Source organism: Castor canadensis, chromosome 14 (genome assembly GCF_047511655.1).
Source record: "Castor canadensis chromosome 14, mCasCan1.hap1v2, whole genome shotgun sequence".
In the NCBI taxonomy this organism is placed as follows: Eukaryota; Metazoa; Chordata; class Mammalia; order Rodentia; family Castoridae; genus Castor; species Castor canadensis.
Window position 1 is genome coordinate 78,155,041 of NC_133399.1, and position 16,860 is coordinate 78,171,900.

A 16,860-nucleotide genomic window follows, 5' to 3' on the forward strand; every position below is an offset into this window, starting at 1 on the left:
CATTTTATTTTAATTCATTTTTATATATAGATATTTCTTTCATTTACTTATTTTTTATTTTTTTATCTTTGATTTTCAATCCTCTCTCTGTCTCTTTAATGTCTGTTCAGCTTACTGTCGATTAGTACACTAACACTCCCTGTTTATACCTTTGAAACTCTCTTTTCTGATACCTTGTTCTGCTTTCTCCCTCTTGTCTGTATATTTGTTTTCCCCTTTTCTTACTTCTTGCTTTCCATCTCAGCTCACCCTTCCATTCTAAATATTACCATTTTATTATTACAAGCTAGAAAATGCTTAATTGCACACAGTACAGGGACAGTAACAACACCAACGACAATGATGGGAAGACAGAAAAAACAGGGAAACCAGTTTCCCCACAGCAAAAAATTAGTACAGGAACCAGAGGGGAATGAAGAGAACAGAAACTCAGAGCCAGACTCCAACAAAATGAAGATAAACTATGCCAAAGGACCCAATGAAGCCCACAAGAATAATTTAAAAGAAGACAAACTACAAGTACTCAATGAGAATTTTATAGAGATGATACTGGATACAGTCAACCAAAATGCACAGGAGACACTCAAGAAATTCCAAGACAATAAAAATAGAGAATTTGAAAAAGCAAAAGAAGAAATAAAGGAAACCATAGAAGCACTGTATAAACACCAAAGTGAAAGAGAGAACACAATGAATAAACGGATAAATGAACTCAGGACAAAAATAGACAACATTAAAGAAGAAAACTGCCAGGATATGGAAAACCTCAGAAAAAAGAACAAAACAGAACTGCAAAACAAAGCGGAAGGCCAATCCAGCAGAATAGAACAAACAGAAGACAGAATCTCAGAACTTGAAGATGAAATGGTAATTAAAGGAAAAACCGAAGAACTATTAATGAAACAACTCAAGACCTGTGAAAAGAAAATGCAAGAACTCACCGACTCCATCAAAAGACCAAACTTGAGAATCATGGGCATCGAAGAAGGAGAAGAAGTGCAAGCGAAGGAGGGAATGCGTAATATATTCAACAAAATAATAACGGAAAATTTCCCAAATCTAGAGAAAGATATTCCCATACAAATGCAAGAGGCCTCCAGGACACCAAACAGACCAGATCAAAATAGAACTACTCCACGACATATCATCATTAAAACAACAAGTTCAGAAACTAAGGAAAGAATATTGAAGGCTGCAAGAGAGAAAAAACAAGTAACATACAAAGGTAAACCCATCAAAATCACAGCAGACTTCTCAACAGAAACATTAAAAGCAAGAAGAGCGTGGGGTGAGATCTTCCGGGCACTGAATGAAAATAACTTCAACCCCAGGATACTCTACCCAGCAAAGCTATCATTCAAAATAGATGGAGCAATAAAAGTCTTCCATGATAAGCAGAAACTAAAACAATATGTGACCACAAAGCCACCATTACAAAAGATTCTGCAAGGGATCCTGCACACAGAAAGTGACACCCAACTTAACCATGAAAAGGCAGGCAGCACCAAACCACAGGATAAGAAAAAGCAAGACAGTAGAGAGTAACCTCAAGTTAGGTACACACAATCAAACCTTCAAACAACTAAGATAACTAAATGGCAGGAATCACCACATACCTATCAGTACTAACACTTAATGTTAATGGACTTAATTCACCCATCAAAAGACACCGTTTGACAAAATGGATTTAAAAAGAAGATCCAACAATTTGTTGCTTACAGGAGACTCATCTCACCAACAGAAATAAGCATATGCTTAGGATGAAAGGCTGGAAGAAGATTTACCAAGCCAATGGCCCCCGAAAACAGGCAGGAGTAGCAATACTTATCTCTGACAAAGTAGACTTCAAACCTACATTGATCAAACAAGATAAAAGAAGGACATTCCATACTAATAAAAGGGGAAATAGACCAAAAGGAAATAATAATCATCAATCTGTATGCACCCAATGTCAACACACCCAATTTCATCAAACATACCCTGAAAGACCTAAAAGCATATATAAACGCCAACACAGTGGTTGTGGGAGACTTTAACACTCCATTATCATCAATAGATAGGTCATCCAAACAAAAACTCAATAAAGAAATCCAAGATCTAAAATATGCATTAGATCAAATGGACCTAGTAGATGTCTACAGAACATTTCATCCAACCTCTACACAATATACATTCTTCTCAGCAGCCCATGGAGCCTTCTCCAAAATAGATCATATCCTAGGGCACAAAGCAAGCCTCAGCAAATATAAGAAAATAGAAATAATACCGTGCATACTATCTGACCACAATGCAGTAAAAGTAGAACTCAACAACAAAAGTAAAGACAAAAAACATGCAAACAGCTGGAAACTAAATAACTCATTACTTAATGAAGAATGGATCATCGATGCAATAAAAGAGGAAATTAAAAAGTTCCTGGAAGTCAATGAAAATGAAAACACAACCTACTGGAACCTATGGGACACAGCTAAGGCAGTCTTGAGAGGAAAGTTTATAGCCATGAGTGCATATATTAAAAAGATTGAAAGATCCCAAATCAATGACCTAATGATATAGCTCAAACTCCTAGAAAAACAAGAACAAGCAAATCCCAAAACAAATAGAAGGAGAGAAATGATAAAAATAAGAGCTGAAATCAACGAAATAGATACCAAAAAAACCATACAAAGAATTAATGAAACAAAAAGTTGGTTCTTTGAAAAAATAAACAAGATCGACAGACCTCTGGCAAGCCTGACTAAAATGAGGAGAGAAAAAACCCAAATTAGTAGAATTAGGAATGCAAAAGGGGAGATAACAACAAACACCATGGAAGTCCAGGAAATCATCAGAGACTACTTTGAGAACCTATATTCAAATAAATTTGAAAATCTAAAAGAAATGGACAGATTTCTAGATACATATGATCATCCAAAACTGAACCAAGAGGAAATTAATCACCTGAATAGACCTATAACACAAAATGAAATTGAAGCAGCAATCAAGAGTCTCCCCAAAAAGAAAAGTCCAGGACCTGATGGATTCTCTGCTGAATTCTACCAGACCTTTAAAGAAGAACTGATACCAACCCTCCTTAAACTGTTCCATGAAATAGAAAGGGAAGGAAAACTGCCTAACACATTTTATGAAGCCAGTATTACACTTATCCCAAAACCAGGCAAAGACAACTCCAAAAAGGAGAACTGTAAGCCAATCTCCTTAATGAACATTGATGCAAAAATCCTCAATAAAATAATGGCAAACCGAATTCAGCAACACATCAAAAAGATTATTCACCACGACCAAGTAGGCTTCATCCCAGGGATGCAGGGGTGGTTCAACATACGAAAATCAATAAACGTAATAAACCACATTAACAGAAGCAAAGACAAAAACCACTTGATCATCTCAATAGATGCAGAAAAAGCCTTTGATAAGATCCAACACCATTTCATGATAAAAGCTCTAAGAAAACTAGGAATAGAAGGAAAGTTCCTCAACATTATAAAAGCTATATATGACAAACCTACAGCCAGCATTATACTTAACAGAGAAAAACTAAAACCATTCCCTCTAAAATCAGGAACCAGACAAGGATGCCCACTATCTCCACTCCTATTCAACATAGTACTGGAATTCCTAGCCAGAGCAATTAGGCAAGAAGAAGGAATAAAAGGAATACAAATAGGTAAAGAAACTGTCAAAATATTCCTATTTGCAGACGACATGATCCTATACCTCAAAGACCCAAAAAACTCTACTCAGAAGCTTCTAGACATCATCAATAGCTATAGCAAGGTAGCAGGATATAAAATCAGCATAGAAAAATCATTAGCATTTCTATACACTAACAATGAGCAAACGGAAAAAGAATGTATGAAAACAATTCCATTTACAATAGCCTCAAACAAAATCAAATACCTAGGTGTAAACCTAACAAAAGATGTGAAAGACCTCTACAAGGAAAACTATACACTTCTGAAGAAAGAGATTGAGGAAGACTATAGAAAGTGGAGAGATCTCCCATGCTCATGGATTGGTAGAATCAACATAGTAAAAATGTCGATACTCCCCAAAGTAATCTACATGTTTAATGCAATTCCCATCAAAATTCCAATGACATTCATTAAAGAGATTGAAAAATCTACTGTGAAATTTATATGGAAACACAAGAGGCGACGAATAGCCAAGGCAATACTCAGTCAAAAGAACAATGCAGGAGGTATCACAATACCTGACTTCAAACTATATTACAAAGCAATAACAATAAAAACAGCATGGTACTGGCACAAAAACAGACATGAAGACCAGTGGAACAGAATAGAGGACCCAGATATGAAGCCACACAACTATAAGCAACTTATCTTTGACAAAGGAGCTAAAAATATACGATGGAGAAATAGCAGCCTCTTCAACAAAAACTGCTGGGAAAACTGGTTAGCAGTTTGCAAAAAACTGAAACTAGATCCATGTATATCACCCTATACCAAGATTAACTCAAAGTGGATCAAGGATCTTAATATCAGACCCCAAACTCTTAAGTTGATACAAGAAAGAGTAGGAAATACTCTGGAGTTAGTAGGTATAGGTAAGAACTTTCTCAATGAAACCCCAGCAGCACAGCAACTAAGAGATAGCATAGATAAATGGGACCTCATAAAACCAAAAAGCTTCTGTTCATCAAAAGAAATGGTCTCTAAACTGAAGAGAACACCCACAGAGTGGGAGAAAATATTTGCCAACTATACATCAGACAAAGGACTGATAACCAGAATATACAGGGAACTTAAAAAACTAAATTCTCCCAAAACTAATGAACCAATAAAGAAATGAGCACATGAACTAAACAGAACTTTCTCAAAAGAAGAAATTCAAATGGCCCAAAGGCACATGAAAAAATGCTCACCATCTCTAGCAATAAAGTAAATGCAAATTAAAACCACACTAAGATTCCACCTCACCCCTGTTAGAATAGCCATCATCAGCAACACCACCAACAACAGGTGTTGGCGAGGATGCGGGGGAAAAAGGAACCCTCTTACACTGTTGGTGGGAATGTAGACTAGTACAACCACTCTGGAAAAAAATTTGGAGGCTACTTAAAAAGCTGGACATCGATCTACCATTTGATCCAGCAATGCCACTCTTGGGGATATACTCAAAAGACTTACTCCAGAGGCACCTGCACATCCATGTTTATTGCGGCACTATTCACAATAGCCAAGTTATGGAAACAGCCAAGATGCCCCACCACTGACAAATGGATTAAGAAAATGTGGTATCTATACACAATGGAATTTTATGCAGCCATGAAGAAGAACAAAATGTTATCATTCGCTGGTAAATGGATGGAATTGGAGAACATCATTCTGAGTGAGGTTAGCCTGTCCCAAAAGACCAAAAATCGTATGTTCTCCCTCATATGTGGACATTAGATCAAGGGCAAACACAACAATGGGATTGGACTATGAGCAAATGATAAAAGCGAGAGCACACAAGGGAGCGGTGAGGATAGGTAAGACACCTAAAAAACTAGCTAGCATTTGTTGCCCTTAACGCAGAGAAACTAAAGCAGATACCTTAAAGCAACTGAGGCCAATAGGAAAAGGGGAACAGGTACTAGAGAAAAGGTTAGATCAAAAAGAATTAACCTAGAAGGTAACACCCACGCACAGGAAATCAATGTTAGTCAATGCCCTGTATAGCTTTCCTTATCTCAACCAGCAAAAACCCTTGTTCCTTCCTATTATTGCTTATACTCTCTCTACAACAAAATTAGAAATAAGGGCAAAATAGTTTCTGCTGGGTATTGGGGGGGGGAGAGGGAGGGGGTGGAGTGGGCGGTAAGGGAGGGCATGGGGGTAGGGGGGAGAAATGAACCAAGCCTTGTATGCACATATGAATAATAAAAATGAAAAAAAAAACACAATAACACTAAAAAAAAAAATAAATACACCTGTGTCTGATGATAATGAACAACACCCAGCCCCCATTGGTCCCTTCGTCCTGGTGCCTCTGTGCAGTGCCAATGTGTGTGACTGCACACGGCAGTTCTGACATCCAGCCTCTTTCACACTCCTTCTGGTCCATGCCCACTTTTGTCTGGTTCTTCAGAAATGGTCCCAGGTGGTCTGTTTTCCTACACTGGAATCTCCTACTGAGACTTGAGGCTGTTGGGGAAGCAGGTTGATCTGTTTTGATTCTGTTGTTTGTCCTCATCAAACTTGGTAAAAAAGATTCCTCAAGGTCAGTGTTGCTCACATGAGTTTGCTTTAGTGTTTAGGGTTGAATCTTTTACTGTTAGAAATGTTCACTTGCTGCATGTCATCATCTTTGTCTGCATCTTCCTCAAATCTCTCTCTCTCTCTTTTTCTCTTTCTCTCACCTTACACAGAAAGATTTGTATATCCTTTTAACTAAATCAATTTTTGTTTAGAATTTTTAAGGTCATTAGTGCTTAAAATAGTGCTGTTGCACTATCGTTTCCTAGAGTTTCACTTCCTTTCTAAATGTACTCTTTACCAAAAAATAAATTATAATCTACTTTTGGAGAGCAAATAACTTTTTAAAGAAAATAAATGTGGTAATTTATAATTGTACATTATTCATATATGTACTCATTTGATGGAATTTATTCAAATCAACCACTTTATTATGTAACAATTTACTTTTTTTGTAAATCCCTTGAAATAATGTCAAGCCATAGAAAATCCAAAGACATAAAACTGAGCTAACAGTTTTCTTCACAGTCATATATTTATCCCACTTCCTTTCAAAATTCAATCTCTCAATGTTCTAATAAAATTATAACTCACCTTTTATCCATAGATTTGATACTCACCCTGAAATAACATGAGAAGAGATCTGTACTCTTTGGGAAATAGTGATCACAAACCAAGATAAGACAAGATAAGACTCTAAACGTCATGGAGTTTGTAAGACATTCTGGCCACTCACCAAAATCTGCCCATTGTCCCAATGCCCAAAGCATTCCACTGAAGAGGTGAAAACCAGTTCAGGTTGTGTTCTAAGATTCCAATACTTGTGAATAGAGTTCAGCAAAGATAAGGCCCCTCTCCGGCAAGCCCAGCCCAACACTGGTGAGCCAGGTGAGTGGTCTGAGGCCCTGGTATCATCACCAAGGACTTCACAGCTCAGCTTACTTTTAGGCCTCAGACTGGATGTTGATGACTTATATCAGTGTCGCTTGGGATTTCTCTGGGTAGGAAACACTCTTCTGTTCATCTCTGTCATATCATCTGTCCTCAATAGGGAGTGACTTCTTATGCTACTCCTAAAACTCAGGTGTAGATCCTGGCTCCCCTCACTCTTTCCAATGAATAAGGATGATATTTCATATATTCTTTATTCTGGGTTTACAGCATATCTTTTTTTTTTTTTAACACAATTGGAGTTGATCCTCCAAGAAAGTTTCACTGATTATTTTTTAAACATTTTTTAAAAATGTAAGCACAATAGTTTTTAAGTGAACCGTCTAGTAACTACTTTTGACAAATGAAAAAAACGTTCAAGAATGGAGAAGTTGATGGGGTCTGGGGCACCCCGGGGTACACGGGGTTGCAGGTGTAGCTCTGCACTGTTTATATGAGTCCTTTGTTGTGAAATTCAGTTTAGCCGTTTTAACCTCTCATTAGAATATTTTTTTTTCTTTGCTTTCCCCCCTTTCTGTGAGTTTTCCCTTCCTGCTATTAAATCCATACTTAAATGCAACGTTGTTTTTTGGAGGGTGCAGGTGGTAACAACCGCCCAAAAAAACTCATGGGCTCCCCCTACTGTTTTGTAGCCGACAATACAAGTCTTTTCATTTTAATTCCTTGAAACATATTAAGTAAAAGAATCCCTTGTGGATTTACTTGATTTTAGAGACAGATTAATATTTGTTAACTTTCTACTGAAAGTTTACAAACTCAGAAGAGAAAGGAAGGCTCTTTTTAGCATTTTATGTGTCAAGCTGAGGCAAGGGCTCTGTCCTCCTGTTTGATCTAAGAAGCTTAAAGTTGTATCAGATCTGACATGGAATGACTAAGTCCTGGAAGATGTGTATTTAGTTATTTCATTTTTGGGCTATAAAGATTTTGTAAAGTAATATGCTTTTAAAATACGCTGTTAGTAGATCCATGTTTATCACCCTATACCAATATTAACTCAAAATGGATCAAGGACCTTAATGTCAGACCCCAAACTATAAGGTGGTGCAGGAAAGAGTAAGAAATACTTTGGAACTAATAGGTATAGGCAAGGACTTTCTCAATGGAACCCCAGCAGCTCAGCAACTAAGAGATAGCATAGACAAATGGGACCTCATAAAACTAAAAAGCTTCTGCTCAATAAAAGAAATGGTCTCTAAATTGAAGAGGCCACCCACAGAGTGGGAGAAAATATTTGCCAGCTACACATCAGACAAAGGACTGATAACCAGAATATATAGGGAACTCAAAAAACTAAATTCTCCCAAAACTAATGAACCAATAAAGAAATGGGCAAGTGAACTGAACAGAACTTTCTCAAAAGAAGAAATTCATATGGCCAAAAAACACATGAAAAAATGTTCACCATCTCTAGCCATAAAAGAAATACAAATTAAAACCACACTAAGATTCCACCTCACCCCTGTTAGAATAGCCATCATTAGCAACACCACCAACAACAGGTGTTGGCGAGGATGTGGGGAAAAGGAACACTTTTACACTGCTGGTGGGAATGCAAAGTAGTACAACCACTCTGGAAAAAAGTTTGGAGGCTTCTTAAAAATCTAAACATAGATCTACCATATGATCCAGCCATACCACTCTTGGGGATATGCCCAAAAGACTGTGACACAGGTTACTCCAGAGGCACCTGCACACCCATGTTTATTGAGGCACTATTCACAATAGCCAAGTTATGGAAACAGACAAGATGCCCCACCACTGACGAATGGATTAAGAAAATGTGGTATCTATACACAATGGAATTTTATGCAGCCATGAAGAAGAACGAAATGTTATCATTCGCTGGTAAATGGATGGAACTGGAGAATATCATTCTGAGTGAGGTTAGCCTGTCCCAAAAGACCAAAAATCATATGTCCTCCCTCATATGTGGACATTAGATCAAGGGTAAACACAACAAGGGGACTGGACTTTGATCACATGAAAAAGGAGAGCACACAGTGGAGGTATGAGGATAAGTAAGACACCCAAAAAACAAGATGACATTTGTTGCCCTCAATACAGAGAAACTAATGCAGAAACTTTAAAGCAACAGAGACCAATAGGAGAAGGGGACCAGGAACTAGAGAAAAGGTTAGTTCGAGAAGAATTAATTTAGAAGGTAACACACGTGTACAGGAAAGCAATGCGAGTCAACTCCCTGTATAGCTATCCTTATCTCAACAAACAAAAATCCTTTGTCCTTCCTATTATTGCTTATACTCTCTCTACAACAAAATTAGAGATAAGGGCAAAATAGTTGCTACCTGGTAGCAAGGGGGTAGGGAGGGAAAGGGAGAGGGCGGGGGGCAGGGGGGAGAAATGACCCAAACATTGTATGCACATATGAATAAAAGAAATTTTAAAAATAAATACATAAAATAAAATATGCTTTTGATGTAGTTCATTATGTTTATTTCCCTCAAACATCTTGAAACTATATACAGGTTGACTTAAAGTCATGTTCCTTAATTTGGTGAAATTTTCCAGTAGGAACCTAAATGTCCACAGAAATCACTTCTATTAATTGATATTTTCATGTTTATGTCAGTAGGGTAATACAATATCGCAAATTAAAAGCATAGAAGATACACATTCATCTGACTACAGATTATATATGTATGTATATATATAAATATGTTTGAATATCACTACTCACCAGCCCTAATGTAAGTACTGGAGATACAATGGTGGTCAAAACAGAGATTTCTGTCTTTGTGTTTCTTATAGTCTACTAGGACAGGCATTTATAAAATAGAACAGATAAACATATAGCAAGAAATTATATATGAATGATTTCTTGGATAGCAGTGAAAGAAAAAAAATAGGTAAATTGGACTTCATCAAAATTAAAAACTTTTGTGCACCAAAGGATGCTCTCAACAGAGTTCAGAAAAAATACATGGAAAAGGAAAAAATATTTGTAAATCATTTATCTGACGAAGGCTAATATCTAGAATGCCTGCAAAACCTTTCAACTCAACAACAAATAAACAAACCAATTAAAAAATGGGCCATAGACTTGAATAGACACTTCTCCAAAGATCTGCAAACGATCAACAAGCAAGTGAAAAGATGTTCAACATTCACTGAACACTTGATTTGTATTAGGAAAACTCAGATCAAAAGTACAGTGAGTATCACTCTACTCATACCAAGACGGTTATTAATTAGTAAAAAATAAAATGAGTATTGATGAGGATATGGAGCAATTGGAACCCTGGTGTTTTACTGATGGGAATGTAAGATGGTGTAGTCCCATTGGGGGTGGGGGTTCCTCAAAGAGTTAAACATAGACCCAGAAACTCCACTTCTGGGTATGTACCCCAAAGAACTGAAAGCAGGGATTCAAATACTTATTTGCGTACTCATGTTCAGAACAGCATTATTCAAAAGTGGAATCGACTTTTGTATCCATCAATAAGCGAATGAATAAACAGAATGTAGTACATGTATGTAACAGAATATTATTCAACATTTTAAACGAAGGAAATTCTGGTGCTTGCTACCATACAGGTGAACACTGAAGACCTTGTGTTAAATAAGCTAGTTACCAAAATGTAGCCAAATGCAGTGAGTTCCCATTTTGGTAAGTACAAAGCCCCAGAGAAGCATGGTCAAGAAATAAAAAAGTGGAGGAAGATTTATAATTCCCAGAGATCATGGGTGTTATTTCCAATGTAATGCCTTCATGGAACAGAGGCGATGTAGAGATTTTATTCCTGGAGTTTACACATATTTATTATAGGAAGGCACTTACTGGAGAGCACATTCCTCAGCATACTCAGTTTAAGGTCATAGTTCAAGAAGGAATGATGGCAGACATGGTTTGGAACATGCTTAACTCTAGGTCATGGAGCACATGTTTGAAAGGTTAAAATGGGGTAGGGGAACAGTTTTGGGCATGCTCAGTTTTCTCCAAAAAGTTTTAGTTGGAAAAAGGAAAGGATACTCTGAAGGTGCAAAATATCAGAGTTCGTCCCTATCGGTACCTGCTTCCCTTAGCAATGAACAAAAGGACAAATATGGACTGATTTCACTTACGTGACGTAGTGAAGTTCACAGAGATAGGGAAGACAGGATGCTCTGGACAAGGGTGGTGCTAATGGTTGCACAGTAACATTACACCACAGAAGTGTACCCTTAAAATGGTAAATTTTAAATTAAGCATATTTTGGCACAATTTAAAATAATTATGACAAATAATTTGGAGGGGAAAAAAGCAATGGGTTTCCGCTATTGAGTGTCCAATAGGTACGTGAGGTGGTCCAGGAAGGCACTGCTGAGCCCTGACAATGAAAGAGGGGAGTAGGGAGGAGCACTTGAAGCCCCCAGCTGACCAGCACTTGGGCACTTTTGAGCAACTGAGGGCAGACCAGGGTGGCTGCGTGAGAGGTGGTGTGGGAGCTGTGCACAGGAGCTGGAACACTCACAGCTGTGCTAGGGAATCTGGAGGTGGCTGTGATGCAGTAACGAGAGGTTAAAACAGGACAGAAATGTCACTGACATAGGCCACTCGCTGCCTGTGGACAAAGGTTTTGAAGAGAGAAAAGATAGACCATGAGTTCTCCAGAGCTACCAGTTAGAGAGTAAGGAAGAAAAGTCCAAAGCCAAATGGTCAAACAAATGGAGTCTCTTCTACTCTTTGTGTTCCTTGAAAGTCAGTACAAGATAAAAGAAAAACAGCCAAAGGAAATGAAATTGGAAATGAAATAGCGTGAGAAGTAAACCTGCCCCCTTAGTAAATGAAATACTTGAATGAGTTTGCCAGATGAGAGCAAAATATTCCTGTATCTGGGCTTTTTTTGTTTTTGTTTCCTGCTTTTTGAGACACGGTCTCACTATGCAGCCCAGGCTGGCCTCTGACATGTAATTCTTCTGCCTCAGCCTTCCAGGGCTGGGATTACAGATGTGTACCACCACATCCAACAGTTTGATTTCTGATGAGACTAAGGAAATCACCTTTTGTGTAGGGGTTGATGTCAAGTCCTCATGACTGGTGGCAGTGCTTGCAGCATACCACAGCCTTGTGTCACATCACTAAGAGGTAAAGCCTCTACAACAGAGAATGGGCTTGACCATGGAGGCCACTCTGAATAAATTCCCCCACAAGGGCACATCTAATAAGCCTCCAGAGTGTGCAATGGAACAAGACCTGTCCAGAAATGTAGCCCTGAAGGAAGAAATACAAAAAACTAGGCTTTTCATCTTCTCTGGCCCCACACAGAGCAAGAGTAGCAAGAAATCAGAATCACTTCTGTGGAAATTTGAGTACTTCTTTATATACATGCTGTGTATATCTAAAGTTTTGAATGCACGGATACGTGGTAGGTTGTTTGGGGTGTCACTCTTGCAATTAGAAAGTAGTTTGCTAGAATGTGACTTCTTCCTGACTGGCAAAAGTGCTGTATCCACTAGTTTAATTAAAACCTGTGAGTAGACTTTTAGTGTTTGGTTGGGTGTTTTGTTTGTTTGTTTTTCAGATTTTTTTGAGATAGCCTCGAACTCTTGATCCTCCTGCCTCTACTTATGGATTGCTGGAATTATAGGTATGTGCTACCATACCTGCTGTAATTTGTCTTTTTTTTTTCAACTCGGCAGCATGTTAGGTTGAGACATAATAACTTAAAAATTGTAAGCCAGAAGTACATTATATGGCATATTCTTTTTTTAAAAAAATCATTGTTGTGCTGGGGCTACATTGTGACATTTACAAAAGTTCTTACAATATATCATAGTTGAATTCACCTCTTCCATCATCCTCCTTTATCCTCCTCTCCCCTGGCATATTCTGGTGGCCCAGAAGTAATCAGATCCACTTTGCAACACAAAGTGACTGCTCAGATGAGCAGCTGGCTCTGAGGGGAAAGAGCTGCAGGGAGAAGAGAACTGTCCTATGTGTGTCTGGTGGCTTTATAGACCCTGCTCACACGTAAGTGTTCTGTGCTGCTGCTAAATTTCAGACAAGAACAGACATCCTTGCTGTAGATGTACTGTGAGCACAAAGGAACTGGCAGAAAGTTGCCCAAGTTCAAACACCCTGGGGAAAAAAAGAAGCATAAACAGATGAGCACCAATGGCTAGTGAAACAAGCAGCAATGGAATGATGTTTTTAGAACAACTGAGTCACTAAATTTGTGAACTGCAAAAGGACCTACCAGAAGTCAGTCCCATGTGCAGCAGGAAGTAAAACCCAGGTGATCTTTCGTGTGATCTGTGTGCTTCATGAAGCTTGACAGACATTTCCTCAGAGCGAACTGGTAAACCAGGCTGCCTCTGGTTAGCACTGCCATCTTTGGCAAGGCCAGGGGACGTCTGTAAAAATAGAAGATGGGGTCAGTGATCTCAGCTGTCAGTTCTCACCTGAGGTGTGGGAGTTGTAGGAACTGAAATGATAATTGAAACCTTTGTACCCCAGGACTATGTGGTAAATCACAGAGGATGGAAGCCCTGGTCTTCTTCAATAACTTGACCTCACTGCACTACTGAGTTTCAAGATTATTAAGCAATCTGTTTAAAGGATTCTCCAACACTTCGCTTTTGTGTACACATTCAGGAGTAGTTTTCCTGGATAGCACAACATTTTTCGTAAGTAGGTATTAATTTATTGTAGGAATAAACTGTATTGGCATGCTGAGTACAATCAAATAATTCAAATAAAAAACTAGTTTGCAAATGTAAAGAAATGATTACTATATAGATAAAGGTGGTGGCTACTTAACGGAGCAGGGGGAAGAAAGAGGTTGTGGTTGGGGTGAGGCTACGTGGAAGTAGCAAAATTCTATTTCCTGTCCCCGGTGGTGGTTATAAAGATGTTCACCTCAAAATAAGTCATTGACTTGATATTTGTTGAATGTGGTTTTCTGTATCTTTGTTTTACTTTAGCAATAAAAGATTTTTAAGTGTCTAATTCTTATGAGATACATTATTACCTTTCTTTTTGGGGGTGGTTGTGGGGTTTGAACTCAGAGCTTCTTTCTTGCTAGATAGGCCCTCTACCACCTGAGCCAGTTCCCCGGCCCCTTTTTTGCATTAGTTATTTTTAGGATAGGATCTCACTAACTTGGCCTGGGCTGGCTGTGAACTCGGAATCCTCCTGCCTCTGCCTCCCAAGTAGCTGGGATTACAGGTGTGTACCACCACACCTGGCTATAATTTGTATTCTCAAAACCACTGTTACTTACTTCTACGTCAAACACAGACTTAAAAAGATTAATTTCAGTGGCTGCCAAAAAAACCAATCACCTGTGGTTGAATCTTTGGGTTACTTTTGCTGCCACAGACAATCCCTGTCATTTGTTTTCAGGTTTGGAAATCAGTATTTGCTTAGTAAAAATGCTATTGTTTTAATTAAATAGCATATTTTACCAGGAAGGACAAGGGACTGCATTCTGTGTTGTGTTCTTGCATTTCTCAGTTTAACAAAAATAATGAGCCTAATCTTAGAGCTGAAATATCTGTCTTTTATGGACAGTTCTGGACCCCCTACAGGGTGTCAAACTCTGTGCCATTTTTTAAAGATTTAAGCAGCTATTTGTTTACTTAAAGATTTATTTAGCTATTTTTAAAAAGAGTAATATTACTTAGTGTCCTCTTGAAAAATCTCAAAAACAAGTCAACCATCAAAAGCTGTGCAGAGTTATGAAATTCAAGCAAACTGATACTGGATGTCAACCCTTTCTGGAACAATTCCATGTGAACACGACAAACATTGGTCCATCTCCAGTTTTGCTTTCCTCTATTTGTTTCTCCTCACCGAAACCAGAGTGACTTTCTAAAAGCATATGCAATCAAGTCTTAGAACAACTCACTGGCCAGGTAGGGTGGTTCATGTCTGTAATCCCAGCTACTCAGAATGCAGAGATAAGAGGATGGCAGGTCAGGGCAGCCTGGGGAAAGTTAGAATGAAATCTTATCTGAAAAACAAACAAAAAATCAAAAGCAAAAGAACTGGGCAGGTGCCTCAAGTGGTAGAGAACTTGGCTACCAGGCAGGAGGCCTTGAGTTCAGCTCCTAGTACTACTTTTTTGAGTGGTACTGGGACAACCATGATGTTCTCAAAAGTTCCTCTTCCAGGCTTCTGAGCCTTCAAAAACCTGTTCTCTCTACCTGAATCCCTCTTCCTTCCTTTTCTTCCCTGACTCACCTCATTAATCCCTTACTTTCTTCTGCTATCAGCTGAGATGTCACCTTCTCCACCTCACTTGGACCAGGGGGGAGCCTGAGCTCTGCTCCACCCCCATCTTCTCTTTCAGCATGGTCACACTCAATGATATTTACCTGATTCCTTCCTCAGTGGACCGTGTGTGCTACCAGATCTTCGCACCACGTATTTACATGTTCTCAATTCCTACCATGTCTGAGCACTTAACAGCAGTTCTGCACAGGTCATAATAAGGAGCACATAAAAGTACCTATCAAGATTGGGGGGTAACGAGAGGGGCACCAGAGAAATCTTTCCAGAAAAACCCTGGTGGCTACATCTTAAAGAGGAAAGTGGAGTGCTGGGTATGGTGGTACATGCCTATAATCCCAGCATTCAGGAGGCTGAAGCAGGTGTTCCAAGCTAGCTTGGGCTACATAGTGAGACCCTGTATCAAAAATTTTTTAAATTGTCTGGGTGCAGTGGCTCAGGCCTAAAATCCCAGCCACTTGGTAGGCAGAGATAAGGAAGATCAAGGTTCAAGGCCAGCCTAGGCAAAAAGTTAGCAAGACCCCCATCTCAACCAATAGCTGGGCATGCACCTGCCATCCTAACTATGCAAGAAGCATAAATAGCAGTGTGGAAATCCTTCCAAAACCATGAGCCCAAATCAACCTTTCCTCTTCATTCATTGATTGTCTCAGGCCTTTGTTACAGTGACAGAAAGCCGACTCTCACAATGTAAGCACAGAGCTGCAGTGTGCATCACACCTCCTCTGTATGTGCAGTCCTGTTGAAGGGAGATCCCACCCTAGGCAGTCTCTGATAAAAGCTTCTAGAACCTACCCTTTCACACTGGCTTTATCAGCAAGGTAGATGTCAAGATGATTTTGTCTGTCCTGTGCAGCAACCTGAAGGAATTGAGTGTGAAATGCAAGGAAAGAGACATGATGAAGAAGGAAGTAGAAAGTGCGTCAGAACTAGAGTAAGGAAAGCTGCTATGTTTGTGTTTATCCATAAGATATCGCCCCCCCCTTTAGAATGAGAACTTAAAAATTACTCCATTTATATGTCTACATGGACGCTATTATATGACCCACAGGAAGTTGGCAGTAACACTTGCTTTCTAGGAAGGACACCTGATGGCTGGGGACAGATGTAGGAGGAAGACTTTCTTTCACTTTTCCACACCTGGCTTATTGCTGAGATGGGATCTCACTGACATTTTTCTGGCCAACTCTGGCTGGCCTCAAATCATGATTCTCCTGATCTCTGCCTCCCAAGTAGCTGGGATGACAGGAGTGAGCTACAGGCCTTTAAGAAGCAGGATGCTACTGGCAGCAGCTACCTTTCCCCAGAATTCAGCTCAGTTCTTCAGCTCTGCAGCTTCCTCTTGAATGAAGGCGAAGTTTTTCATGCCTTGTCATAGGATGGCCAGAAGCTAAATGGGAAAAATACACCATCAATCTTGTTTTCGTTTTTTTTTTTTTTTTAAGAAACATGCAAATTATCGCCAACAGCTGTGGC